Here is a 12082-nt window from a genome sequence, read left to right as displayed (position 1 = left end):
CCTTCTTGTTCTCATCCCCTAGGGCTTGATGCTGCCTGGAACCACTGAAATTTGATCCAGGATGGCACCTGCCCAGCAAATTGCTTTCTTCCCTTTGGACTCCAGAGGTCTGAGAGGTCTGTCTTCAGAAGCAAAGCCTGGGAGGACTGGCAGCTTCCTGCTTCCTGCATGCTACCTGCACATGCAGGGAAGCAGCATGGCCTAGTGGAACAAGCACAGGCCTGGGAATCAGAAGGACCTGGCATCTAATCCTGGCTCCACTACTTGTCTGCTCTGTGACTTTGGACAAGTCACTTAGCTTCTCTGTGCTTCAGTTACCTCATCTGTAAAATGGGGATTAAGATTGTGAGGCCCATGTGGGACATGGACTGTGTCCAAACTCATCAGCTCATATCTACCCCAGTGCTCAGTACAGTGTCTGGCACACAGTAAACACTTAACAAATACCATTTTTAAAAAAGGGAGATATGCAGCATCACAGGTGCTAGGTTGGTGTATATAATAATAATGATGATAATAATAATAATTGTAAAGCACTTACTATGTTCCAAGCACTGTGGAGGATACAAGATATTCAGGCTGGACACAGCCCACAAGGGGCTCACTATTCAAAAGAACAACTACTGAATCTCCATTTTCCAGATGAGGAAACTGAGGCACCGAGAAATGAAGTGACTTACCCAAGGTTACACAGCAGGCAACTATCTCATTTCCTCCTGCCTTCAAGACATCTCTACTTGGATGTCCTGTCATCACATCAAACTTAACATGTTCAAAATAGACCTCCTTATCTTCCCACCCAAACCCTGTCTTCCCTCTGAACTTCCCCTCACTGTAGACAGCACCACCATCCTTCCTGTCTCACAAGCCCGTAACCTTGGGGTTATCCCAGACTCTTCTCTCTCATTCAAACCACATATTCAATCTATCACTAAATCCTGTCGGTTTGATCTTCACAATATTGCTACAATCCTCTCTATCCAAACTGCTACCAGATTAATCCAAGCTCTTATCCTATCCCACCTTGATTACTGTATCAGCTTACTTGCTGACCTCCCTTCCTCTTGTCTCTCCCCACTTCAATCCATACTTCACTCGGCTGCCCAGATAATTTTTCTACAAAAACATTCAGTCCACGTTTTCTCACTCCTCAAGAACCTCCAGTGGATGCCTATCCAACTCCACAGCAAACAGAAACTCCTTACCTTCGGCTTTAAAACACTCAATCACCTTACCCCCTCCTGTCTCACCTTGCTACTCTCCTACTACAACCCAACCCACATACTTTGCTCCTCTAAAGTCAACCTACTCACTGTAACTCAATCTCAGCTATCTCACCACCGACCTCTCACCCATGTGCTGCCTCTGGCCTGGAACGCTCTCCCTTTTCATATCTGACAGACCATTACTCTCTTCACCTTCAAAGCCCTTACTGAAGGCACATCTCTTTCAAGAGGCCTTCCCTGACTAAGCCCTCATTTCCTTTTCTCCTGCTCCCTTCTTCATCACCATGACTTGCTCCCTTTATTCACCACCCTCTCCCCTCAGTCGCACAATACTTATGTACATAGTCATAATTTATTTATATTAGTGTCTGTCCCCACACTCTGAACTCTAAGCCTGTTATGGGCAGAGAATGTATTGGTTAGATTGTTGTGCTAAACATTCCCAAGTGCTTGGCACATTGCCCGACACACGGTAAGCACTTAATAAATACAACTGATTGATGTATATATGTGTCTTTGTGTCTTTGTGTGTGTGTGTGTTTGTGAGTTTGTACAGGCTTAAGTACTTAGTACAGTGCTCTGCACAAAGTAAGCACTCAATAAATATGATTGAATGAATGAATGAGTACACTCGCGAGGCCTGGGGTATCGTGTGTGTGTATGTGTGTGTGTGTGTGTGTGTGTGTGTGTCTACAAGTGCCTGTCAGTGCACACACACGCAACCTTCGCTCTCCAGAGTGTGCCGGAACCCAGCTTGTGAGCTCAGCAGGAATCCAGAGCCTGAACATAGCGCCAGCTCTCCGGCACCGCGTGATTCCTCTCTGGCTCTGTCTTCACTGATAGTACATTCAAAACCTAATTGTTATCTCAGCAGAGTGGCTCCATTATTCATCCTGACACTATCCCCCTTTAGCTGTTTGTTGCGGCAATGTTATATTAATGAGGCCTGCAAATAAATGAACGGGAGATCAGAGATCTGGCTCGAGCTCCGGGAAGCTGGCTGACTTCTCTATTTCTTTGCTGGGAAGTTGGAGGTTGTGGTTGTGAGTGACTGGCTGGGAGGCGGCTACCCTTTGCCCCGGGGGTCAAGAGTTTTTTGGTAAAAAGAATCGGGGCTTTAGTGCATCCTTGCAGATAAACTCTGACCACGTCCCAGTCAACAGACAGGTTTCCCAGCCTGTCTCAGCTCCTGACGACCTCCCTCTGTCCCGATTTCAAAGAACAGAATGAGCTATGTGTGCCCAAATGATTGTTCGCTAGGCAAGCAGCTGTTTGCAAAGCAGCATCGTGAGTAACACAGAGGGTGCTGGGATCCCACTCTTTCCAGCACCAGCTGAGGCATGCTCAGTCCTCCCATCCATGGTATTTATTGAATGCTTACTGCGTGCAGAGCACTGTACTAAGCTTTTGGGTCTGCAGTGAACAAAAATTAGAAAGGGCATCAGTCTCAAGTTTCCACACAATCTTCTCCACAAGGCCTTCTCTGATTAAACCCTCTTTTCCCAGGCTTCCTCTTCCTTCTGGGTCATCTATGCACTTGGATTTATGACCTTTGGGAATTTGATATTTGCCCCACCCTCAACGCTACAACACTTACATAGATACCTTTAAATTATACATTATGAATTATTTATATTATTGTCTGTCTCCACCTTTAGACTCAACTCACTGTGGGCAGGTAATGCATCTGTTAACTCTTTTATATTGTACTCTCCCAAACACTTAGTACAGTGCTCTGCACAAACTAAACACTCACTATATACCATTGATTGATTGACTAATTGATTGTAGCCCTGAGGAAAAGGGAAGGAAATCTAGTCACTGGATAGGAAAATAACCAATCAGAAAGTGAGGGCTGTGGTAGACTGAGGTGCTGAAATCTTCACGCTGGAATGGGGAAAATTAGGACAGAAACACCTGCCCAGTTTGGATACGCACCCTCCCTCTTCCCCTCAGTCCTTATGAACAACTCCCCATATAATTTCTTTCCCTATCTGAATTTACTTTAGCATCTGTCTCCCCTGCTAGATTGAAAGCTCTTTGAGGGCAGGGATCAGGTCTACTTACTCTATTGTACTCTGCCAAGTGCATATTACAGTACTAATAATAACAGCAGTAACAACAGCAGTAACAATAATGTTTCTGATGCCTTGTATTCTGGCTCCTTTACGGACAACGACCTGGGATTTTTTTGTTTCAAGGAGGAGTGTTTTTTGCAGTTTTTTATTTTTCTAAATCCATCCACATCAGTCTTTCAGGCTCTCAGCAAGCACTGCTCATAGTCGAAGAACTGCAGGTCTTGCCCCATCTCCCTGTGTGGAGTGTCGTTCATATCTGTAAAAAAATCTATGACTAAATCCTGCCGGTTCACCCTTTACAGTATCACTAAAATCTGCTCTTTTCTCTCCATGTAAACTGCTCCCATGTTAATCCAAGGATTTATCTTATCCTATCTTGATTACTGCATCAGCCTCCTTGCTGACCTCTCTGCCTTCTCTCTCTCTCCCCACTCTAGTCCATACTTCTCTCTGCTGGTCAGATCATTTGTTGATAGAACCATTCCATTCATGTTCCCCCACTCCTCAAGAACCACCGATGGTTTCCCATCCACTTCTGTATCAAACAGAAACTCCTGACCATTGGCTTTAAAGCACTCACTCACCTTGCTCTCTCCTACCTTACCTCAATCCTCTCCTACTATAGCCCAACCCTCACACTTCACACCTCCAATGCCAACTTAATGCCAACCTACTTACTATATTGAGAAGCAGCATGGCTCACTGGAAAGAGCACAGGTTTGGGAGTCAGAGGTCATGGGTTCTAATCCTGGCTCAGCGATTTATCGGCTGTGTGACTGGGCAAGTCACTTACTTCGCAGTGCCTCAGTTACCTCATCTGTAAAATGGGGTTTAAGACTGTGAGCCCCACGTGGGACAACCTGATCATCTTGTATCCCTACAGTGTTTATAAGTGCTTAACAAATACTATTACTATTATTATTATTCCTCAATCTCATCTATCTTGCCCCCGAACTCTCTTCCACACCCTCTCTCTGGCCTGGAACGCCCCTTCATAGCCAACAGACAATCACTCTCCCCACTTTCAAAGCCTTTTTAAAAGTGCCTCCTCTCCAAGAGGACTTCCCGGACTAAGCCCTCATTTCCTCTTCTCCCACTCCCTTTTGTGTCGCCCTGGTACTTGGATTTGCATCCTTTCTTCACCCCTCCTTCAGCCCCATAGAACTTATGTACATCTCTGTAATTTATTATTTCTATTAATGTCTCTCTCCCCCTCTAGACTGAAAGCTCGTTGTGAGCAAGGAATGTGTCTACCAACTCTGTTCTATTGTACTCTCCCAAGTGCTTTGTATAGTGCTCCACAAACAGTGAGTGCTCAATAAATACAACTGATCAATTAGTAAGAAGCGTCCAGGCTGAGGACGGACCCCACCCTAGCACTCGGCCTGCACCGGGGTTGCAATCTGATCCCCAGCTGGTGGCAACTGGTTTCGGGGTCCTCCGGGCTTCCCGGTCAGCCAAACATACTTGAGATGTCAGATCATCCAGGATCAGGGAGCTGGGGCTCCAGTCTTTGCTTAACAAGACTTCCCATTGATCCGCCCGTCAGGAAAACATCTAAATTAAGTCTGATGGGCCCCCATGGAAGCAGCCGGAAGGCCTCCCCACCGTGGGTGGCAGGAGGGCAGCTTCAGTGCTGAGACTCACTGATCGATCCCCAGGGTGGACTTTATTTTTTAATTAACAAGCCCTCGCCTCAGGAAATTCTGTCAGGGAGGGGACCTCATTTTCTCTGCATTTGCCAGCTCAGAATGACTTCTTGGCCAACCACAGGGCTTTTGGATAGTGGCAACAGAGTAGAATCAATCAGTCCATCAATGGTATTTATTGAGTGATTGCTGTGTACAGAGCACTGACCTAAGCACGCGTCCTCCAGGAAGCCTCCCTCCTGCATCGTTTATGCACTTGGGTCTATACCCCGAAGCATTTATATCACTTAAGTACATATCCTAATACTCTGCCACTTCCTCTACCTGTAATTGATTTTAACATCTTTCCCTCCCTCTAGACTGTAAGATCCTTGAGGGTGGGGATCTCACCCACCAACTCTATTATACTGTGTTCTCCCAAGCTTTTAGTACAATGCTCTGCATACAGAAAGCACTCATTAAATACCATTGATTTACCATTTATTGAGAGTTAGCATTGGTAGACAATGGTCCCAGACCTGCTGGGCAAGTGACTACCGACCTTCTGCTCAAGAAGATTGCTCTGCAATGCTCTGTGTACAGGACCAGGACCTATCACCAGATTTATAATGATAATAATTATGGTACTTGTTAAGTGCTTAGTACATGCCAAGCACTGTTCTAGGCACTGGGTAGATCCAAGCTAATCAGGTTGGACACAGTCCCTGTCCCTCATGGGACTCACAGTTTCAATCCCCATTTTACAGATGAGGTAACTGAGGCACAGAGATGAGGTAACTGAGGCACAGAGAAGTGAGGTGACTTGCCTGAGGTCACACAGTAGACAGGTGACTGGTGAAAGATGTGAATCTGGGGAATGTTTAAAGATTGAAGAACCACTCAGCAACCACTTTACAAGGTAAAGTCTTGTTTTTTTTTTTTTTTAATGGCATTTGTTAAGCACTTACTATGTGCCAGGCACTGTACTAAGCACAGGGGTAGAAAAAAGCTAATCAGGTTGGACACAATCCAAGTCCCACATAGAGCTTGCAATCTTAATCCCCATTTTACAGATGAGGTAATTGAGGCCCAGAGAAGTTAAGTGACTTGCCCAAAGTCATACAGCAGACAAGTGGAGGAGCCTGGATTAGAACTAAGGTCCTCTGATTCCCTGGCCCGGGCTCATTCCACTAGGCCACATTGTTTCTTTGAAACTGGTGTCCAAGTGTCTATCCGTGCTGTAAAACAGACTGTAAGATCCTTAAGGACAGGGATCGAGTCTAACCAACTTGACAGGATTGTACTCACCCAAATGCGTAGTATAGTGCCCTGCGCACAGACAGCATTCAATAAATACCACTGGCTGACTGATCGATTGGGTAGGCTGAGCAAATGTGAACAAGCACACAGAGGTAAGTAAAGATTCATATATGTGTGTGCATGAGTGTGGATGTGCTTTTTGTGAATACAGTTGGATGCTTGCACACATGTAGTAATCCCTGTAGACTGCGTGTTCATTGTGGGCAGAAAACATGTCTATCAACACTGTCATGTTGTTTCTCCCAAGAGCTTAGTATAGTGCTGCACTTGGTAAGCACTCAATAAATACGATTGATAGTAGTAATCCATTGGTGGCTTTCATCAAGCTTTTAACAGCAGGACCACCCAGAAGAGCATTTCCCGAGATGTTGTGTCTGAGCCAAACTTTGAGAAGAGACCTCTGGCATTCTGGCTCCAGAGAAGTTCCTCCCCCTAGTTAGTGGTTCTTACTGCACTGACTCCATCCACTCAGGCTCGGGAAAGGTGGTGCCTCTCCCCTATTTGGGGTTTCACTATCAATCAATGGTATTTTATTCATCCAATTGTATTTACTGAGCTTACTGTGTGCAGAGCACTATACCTAGCACTTGGGGGAGTACAATACCACAGAGTTGGTAGACATGTTCCCTACTTACCAGCAGCTTCTAGTCTAGACAGGGAGGCAGACATTAAAATAAATTGCAGATATGTACAAAAGTGTTGGGGTTGCTAAGGAACAAGGTCCTTGATGTTTTCTCAGTGCGGGGCCTGAGGGGAACTAGATTTTGGATGTTCATTCATTCATTCATTCATTCATTCAATTGTATTTATTGAGCACTTACTGTGTGCAGAGCACTGTACTAAGTGCTTGGGAAGTACAAGTTGTCAACACATAGAGACGGTCCCTACCCAACAGTGGGCTCACAGTCTAGAAGGGGGAGACAGAGAACAAAACAAAACATATTAACAAAATAAAATAAATAGAATATGTACAAGTAAAATAGAGTAATAAATACATACAAACATATATATATATATATATATATATATATATATATACAGGTATCAATCAATCTATTAGTGGTCTTTATTGAATGCTTACTGTATATAGAGCACAGGGAATGTGTCTACCAACTCTATTGGATTGTACTCTCCCAAGCGCTTAGTCCAGGGCTCTCCACACAGTAAGCACTCAATAAATTCTATTGATGATGACTGTACTAAGTGCTTGGGAGAGTACAGAATAACAGAGTTGGGAGACACGTGTGTTAATACAATCACTCATCTGATCCCGCCTGGATTACTGCATCAACCTCCTTGATGACCTCCCTGCCTCCTGTCCCTTCCCATTCCAGTCTATATTTCACTCTGCTGCCCGGTTCATTTTTCTACAAAAATGTTCAGGACATGTCACCACACTCCTCAAAACACTCCAGTGGTTGCCCATCCAACTCTGCATCAAACAAAAACTCCTCACCATTGGCTATAAAGCAACCCACCACCTTGCCCCCACCTACCTCGCCTCATTACTCTTTTATAACCCGGCCTGCACACTTCGCTCCTCTAGTGCTAACCTTCTCACTGTGCCTCGCTCTCGCCTGTCGCACGGCCAACCCCTGTCCCACTTCCTGCCTCTGGCCTGGAATGCCCTCCCTCCTCAAATCCGACAATTACTCTCCCCCCCTTCAAAGACTTACTGAAGGCATATCCCCTCCAAGAGGCCTTCCCATACTAGGTCCCCCCTTTCCTTTTCTTCCACTTCCTTCTGCGTCACCTTGACTTGCTTCCTTTGTTCTTCCCCCCTCCCAGTTCCACAACACTTATGTTAATATTTGTAATTTATTTATTTGTATTGATGTCTGCCTCCCTCCTTTAGACTGTAAGCTCACTGTGGGCAGGGAATGTGTCTGTTTATTGTTGGACTTTACCAAGCACTTAGGATAGTGCTCTGCACACAGTAAGAGCTCAATGAATTTGACTGAATAAATGAATGAATGTCTAAGGAGCTAATCTATGACATTTTTCCTGGGCTTGAGGTTGTGCAGGTAACAGGAATCCAGGTGTCTGAAGTGATAGCTGAGGAGAGGACTGTGGGATCCGCTCCTGGGAGAAGCAGGAGGAACAGAGTCATTCTCAAAGCAAGGCCAGGCTTGGAGAGGACAGACGGCCAGCCTCGAAGGGGTCCCAACTGGGAGTTTGTGCAAACAGAAGAAATCAATAGCTCCCGGGTCTCATCCTACCTGAAGCTGCCAGGAATGGTGACTCTATAAGGGGTGGGCTTGGTTACCATAGTGATAATGGGGGGGGGCAGAGAAAACACTGAGGAAAAATGCAGCCTTATTTAGCATTTTTCTAAAATCTGTACCTCCCCTTTCACATTCCCAAAGTCATTTTTAGAAGACTCAATGCTAGGTCTCAGGGAGACAGCGTGAGGCGAGATCAGCTGATTCAGGCTAAGTTCAGTGTCACCATTTTCTTTTTAACCCTTGGATCTCCAGGAACTTCTCTCTGTTAATGGGAATGTCCAAAGGGAATGAGAGAGGGAGCAGGCCGTGATAGACTGACTACAAACTGTATGTGGGTGGCTTGAGCTGCAGTGAAACCACACTGTAATAATAATAATAATGATGGCATTTGTTAAGTGCTTACTATGTGCGAAGCACTGTTCTAAGCGCTGGGGGGAATACAAGGTGATCAGGTTGTCCCAAGTGGGGCTCACAGTCTTAATCCCCATGTTACAGATGAGGTAACTCTGGTCCAGAGAAGTTAGGTGACTAGCCCAAAGTCACCAGCTGACAAGTGGTGGAGCCAGGATTAGAACCCATGACCTCTGACTCCCAAGCCTGTGGTCTTTCCATGAGCCATGCTGCCTGTAGAGACCCCCAATAAAGGGGGTCCAGATCAATCAATCTATGTATTTATTGAGTGCTTGCTGCCTGCAGGGTACTGAACTAAGTGCTCGTGAGAGTGTAATACAACAGTTGGTAGACATGTTCCCTGCCCAAAACAAGCTTACAGTCTAGAGGGTAAAACAGATATTAATATAAATAAATAAATTATGGATATGTACATAAGTGTAGAGGCTCCTAGGCTGCAGAGGAACTTCCATGGATTGGGGGTGGGGGGTGTGGAAGGGTCTCCTTGCTACAGGCATTTCTGCTGTTATGGCTTGTCAGTCATTACCTGTGCCTCTGGGGGGCATTTCAGGCCAGCAGCAACCTCCCAGGGAAGAAAGCTAACAGGAGGCCCCTTTGCTCAGGACCCTGGCCCCTTGATGATCAACTAGCTAGGAAAATCAATTACAATCTAATTATGTCACAGGATTAATTAGTCTCCATGCAGCCTGGGGGACCCCTCTCTGAGCAGAGAAGCCTGTAGATTGAGAGTGTGCATGCAAAGGGGAAGAGACACTGAAGACATTGTTCTCCCCTGAGGGTTTAAGACAGTGCTCCATAGGTGCTCAATAAGTGCCACTGATTGCTTGATGATTACTAGGCCTGAGTAGGATTGCCCTCCCTGCTGGTTGGGGGGAAGAAGGGGTCGGTGAGTTGGGGGTTTGGTGAGGTGGAGGGAGGAGTCTTCCCTGCCCAGTTGGAATTAACTCTTCCTGAAGCTCTCTTAGGAAGCCAGTGCAAGAGGCATCGTAGAGCAGCCCCATCCTCCGACTTTGGGGTCAGCTCCTGGGTCTGAGCCAGCCCGGACAGCGGGAGAGGAGGACGATGCCAAGGGAGACCCCCAGAACAAGTACTGGGCAGAAGACGGTGTCTCTGACCACCATTGCCAGGCAGCGGGGACCCCTGTTGTCACATCTTTCTTTCCAATCAATCCTATTTACTGAGCACTTGATATATAATATCAATACTGTATATTACACAGTAAGTGCTCAGTAAATGTCATTAATGGATTAACTGACCACGGATGCTTCCCCACTGTCTGCAGCTACTCAGTGAATGTATGGGACCCTATCTGTAGATTTCTCCCATCTTGGAAAGACTTAGCTGCTTTCTCCTGCCCCACTGAGTTACTGATGGTTCAGGGTTTTCTGGTTCAGAGTAGACCCAACCTGACTTTGGGATCACCATTTTCTGGCATGTGGAGTTTCAGTTATTAGTCAGCTACTTCAGTTATTAGTTATTATTCTCCCCCTCTAAACTCCCCCTCATTGTGTGCAGGGAATGTAACTGTTTATTGTTATATTGTACTCTCCCAAGTGCTTAGTACAGTGCTCTGCATACATTAAGCATTCAATAAATATGATTGAATGAATGAATGAATGAGTCATTGTCTCATTCTCATGACCCCCTTCTCACTCCTCCACTACCCAGGGCTGCAGGATAGACATGGGGTCTCTGCCCAAAGATCCTCTGCACTCTTGGTGGCCTGAGGGAAACTGAGGCACAGGATGTTATTAATAATAATAATAATAATAATAATGGCATTTATTAAGCACTTACTATGTGCAAAGCACTGTTCTAAGAGCTGGGGAGGTTACAAGGTGATCAGGTTGTCCCACAGGGGGCTCACAGTCTTAATCCCCATTTTTACAGATGAGGTAACTGAGGCACAGAGAAGTGAAGTGACTTGCCCAAAGTCACACAGCTGACAAGCGGTGGAACCGGGATTTGAACTCATGACCTCTGACTCCAAAGCCCTCCAACGTCCAAGTGCTCTTTCCACTGAGCCACGCTGCTGTTAGTTGAGACTGCCCTCGGAACTCTCAATCTGTTGAGGGTGGGGGCAGAAGGAGGCAATGCAGGAGTCCATGAGGATCACCTGCCTAAGCGTTGGCACATCTTTATCATGAGAAATACAGAATTAGTTTCCCACCACAATTGACAGTCCCTGAATAGAGAATGGAACAGGATGATGAGCAGAGAGACAATGCACCTCAAGTTAAGTGCACCTAGGCCTCTCCTGGACCAATCAAGATAGCTCTCGTTGCTGTTTTCACGGGCATTATCTATTCATCTGCCTTTGTAATTTGCTATTCAGGAAAATCATTTTTCTGGAAAACTAATTACCCATTTCATCCCATTAAAAGGCACAAACAAGTTGGGACATAGAAAACCCAGAAAAACAGCACAGAAGCTGATGTGTTTTCCTGCCTTTACTCTCCCATTACATTTTCAACTTCGTGACTCTGAGCTAATTGCAGTCCTTGAAATCACATTTCTGCTGAGGGAAGCTAAGCCTGTCCTCTGAGGCATCACCCACTCTGGAATCAATTTCTCAACCCTGCCTGGCTCGGTCGGCCTGGCAGGGAAGATGGACTCTCTCCGGCTCCCTGACCTGGGCACCCAGGTCTGCTCATATCTACATCTCATAAGAATGAGCGCAAAGAGTCACCCACCTGATATATACCACTGCCCACTTCTCACACAGACCTGCTCATGTGGCCCCCTTTCAATCACACATCAAGGACACAAAAATAGGCCCACATTGACTACATCCAACTTGATTAGCTCATATCTACCCCAGTGCTTAGAACGGTACTTGACACATAGTAAGCGCTTAACAAATACTGTCATCATCGATACCTGCTTCAGTGCACACCCACCCTGACCAACTCATCTTCACCAAATGTATCAATGAGACAGCCCAAAATAAGGTGGGAAGCAGTGTTGCCTAGTGGATAGAGCACGGGCTTGAGTGTCAGAGGACGTGGGTTCTAATCCCAGCTCTGCTACTTGTCTGCTGTGTGACCCTGGACAAGTTACTTCTTTGTGCTTCAGTTACCTCACCTGTAAAATGGGAATCAAGACTGGGAGTCCCTTGTAGGACAGGGACCGTGCCCAACCTGATTACCTTGTATCTACCCCAGTGCTGGTCACATAGTAAGCACTTAATGAAT

General features: G+C 45.9%; 1 protein-coding gene across 1 annotated transcript in view; it reads right to left on the bottom strand.

Annotated features, from left to right (window-relative positions):
• PLXNA2 (plexin A2) overlaps positions 1–12082 on the bottom strand; it is a 252736-nt gene that overhangs the window by 44299 nt on the left and 196355 nt on the right. The gene's annotated exons all lie outside the window — the stretch shown is intronic.

This window comes from Tachyglossus aculeatus, chromosome 7 (assembly GCF_015852505.1).
Source record: "Tachyglossus aculeatus isolate mTacAcu1 chromosome 7, mTacAcu1.pri, whole genome shotgun sequence".
Lineage (NCBI taxonomy): Eukaryota > Metazoa > Chordata > Mammalia > Monotremata > Tachyglossidae > Tachyglossus > Tachyglossus aculeatus.
This window is presented reverse-complemented; position numbering and strand designations above follow the sequence as displayed.